This window comes from Notothenia coriiceps, unplaced genomic scaffold (genome assembly GCF_000735185.1).
Source record: "Notothenia coriiceps isolate Sejong01 unplaced genomic scaffold, NC01 NC01_scaffold00029852, whole genome shotgun sequence".
Classification (NCBI taxonomy): domain Eukaryota; kingdom Metazoa; phylum Chordata; class Actinopteri; order Perciformes; family Nototheniidae; genus Notothenia; species Notothenia coriiceps.
The window spans coordinates 1-2,453 of NW_011362553.1; the positions used below are offsets into that span (position 1 = coordinate 1).

The window sequence follows — 2,453 nt, forward strand, 5'->3', positions numbered from 1 at the left end:
GGTCAGATAACGAACGATTAATGAAAACGGAATGAGGCGGAGAAGTGTGTGTGTGTGTGTGTGTGTGTGTGTGTGTGTGTGTGTGTGTGTGTGTGTGTGTGTGTGTGTGTGTGTGTGTGTGTGTGTGTGTGTGTGTGTGTGTGTGATTAAAATAGCCCAATTGCTTTTACAATAAATAAACATTGAATGTGTTTAATTGAATAGTAAAGGGGTTTAACGTTAGTGGCAGGTTGTGTGTGAGAGAGAATAAATAAGACAGCCCAATATTTAAAAAAATTGTTATTCTTTTTCCCCGCATATTTCGCAACTTCCCGCAATTTCACCGCATAAAATCACATAAAAACCCCGCATGTTTAATCGCATAATCAAGGATTTTTGCCCGCGTTTTTCTGGAGGGCCTACTATACAACACATGAGGGGCAGCGTTTTACTGTTTGTGTGTTGCAACTTGCATATATATTTATTGCACTTGACGCACACATACACATGGCGTAATTTCCTTAAAAAAAATAGTTTAAAAGGGGAGTGATTAGTCAAATATGCATAAATGAAAAGATAGAATGCTAACTAGGTAACATAAGATAAGAATAAACCAGTTGAAATTATTTGTTATTGGTTGTGATCATATCCTAAAGATGTTTGGATTACTGAAAAGTATACAACTCCCTTTCATCTGAGTGCTGAGAGCTGTATCCATCAATTCATTTTGTGCTCCAGATTGATGCATTTCACTTCAACATTTAAAAAAAAATTCCCCTAGAGGAGGTGAGGACCCCCCTGGAGGATGTGAGGTCCCCCCCCAAAAATAAAGCAGGTTAAAATAATTAAATTGCATACATGTTATTTTAGTAAACACTGAAAACGGGTCCCACAGACCCAAACACCACACAAAGGTTAAAGGTAAGCATATAATAATGTTAAAATGTGCTAAATATATACACTGCAAAAAACAAAAAAAAGAGGTGCAAAAGTAGCCCCCGACTTGTTTTATTTTTTGAAAGTAGCCCTCGTCCTAAAAAAGGTTGGTGACCCCTGCTCTACCGTAATGCATAGGATATTCACGCACCGCGTTACAACGTGCGGGCTGGCTTGACTGTGTTTGCCGAAGTGGGGCTAGCTTGACCACAGTCTGTTTACCCAGTGTTTCCTGACATGAACCGTTTTATTTCACCTTGCTATGTGTTTTTAACATATATTAAAAAACGGGGACAGGCCAATACAAACGGGGACGTCTGGTCACCCTACTGTATAGCCCAACCTTAGCCCTGAATTGTAGTTTATTATGTTTTTGTTTGTTTATTCGAATGTTTTCACAGTAACCATGCGACCGGCAGGAAGAAGCCTCTGTACCCCGTCATCTTCAAGGCAGACACCAGGTAACGTTTCTGAACATAAACAAATTTTTATTTCTATTATTTTGGTGAGATGTGTTAATAATGTGTGTGTCAGGTTTTCTGAGGCGTTGAGGTGTGTGTCCTGCACCTTCACCACCTGCAGAGGAGACCTGATGGCCAATCACCTGACAGAGAGACCAGAACACACCTGCATCATGCACACACACCACGGTAACACACACACACACACAAACTCTCCATATGTCAGTCTGTTTGAAGAAGTTTTTTTTTTATCATTATTGGCGAGAGAAAGTTAGAAGATATTTCCTAAATGCTCAGAAAGGTGTGTTTGTTTAGGAGAGCGGCCACTCTGTAGTTAGAGAGGCTGGAAACTCGATTATCAAAATAATTGGAGATTATTTTACTTTCAGGTTAAGTGAAATTAATGGATTTAGTGATTTAACTTTAATGGAGGATCTGAGAAAACTACATTTCTGTTCCGTCTCTTTGTTTGGAAATGTGATCGTTGATGTTTCAGGGCCGAAGAGTGTAAACGGATCTGAAACACAACCAATACACAACCCTCACAGGTAACACACACATGCACAGACACACGCACAGACACACACATGCACACACACGCACACACACACACGCACACACACACACACACACACACACACACACACACACACACACACACACACACACACACACACACACACACACACACACACACACGCACACACACACACACACATGCACACACACACGCACACACACACACACACATGCACACAGACACACACTCACCTGCACACACACATGCACACACACACACACACACACTAATGCGCACACACACACACACACACTAACGCGCACACACGTGCACACACACATGCACAGACACACACACACACACACACACACACACACACACACACACACACTAATGCGCACACACACGCACACACATGCACATGCACACACAAAGACACACACACACAGAAACTCACTCACGCACACACACACGCAAAGACACACATGCACAGACACACACATGCACACACACACACACGCGTGTACACACACACACACGTGCACACACGCACAGAC

At 42.2% G+C, this 2,453-nt stretch overlaps 1 long non-coding RNA gene across 1 annotated transcript; it reads left to right on the forward strand.

The window, feature by feature from the left end:
* Window positions 1-1,313: 1,313 nt before the first annotated feature.
* Window positions 1,314-1,924, forward strand: LOC104959088 (uncharacterized). Its single transcript, XR_799826.1, has 3 exons — window positions 1,314-1,376; window positions 1,450-1,565; window positions 1,873-1,924. It is a non-coding gene; the product is annotated as an uncharacterized lncRNA (long non-coding RNA).
* The last annotated feature ends 529 nt before the right edge of the window (window positions 1,925-2,453 follow it).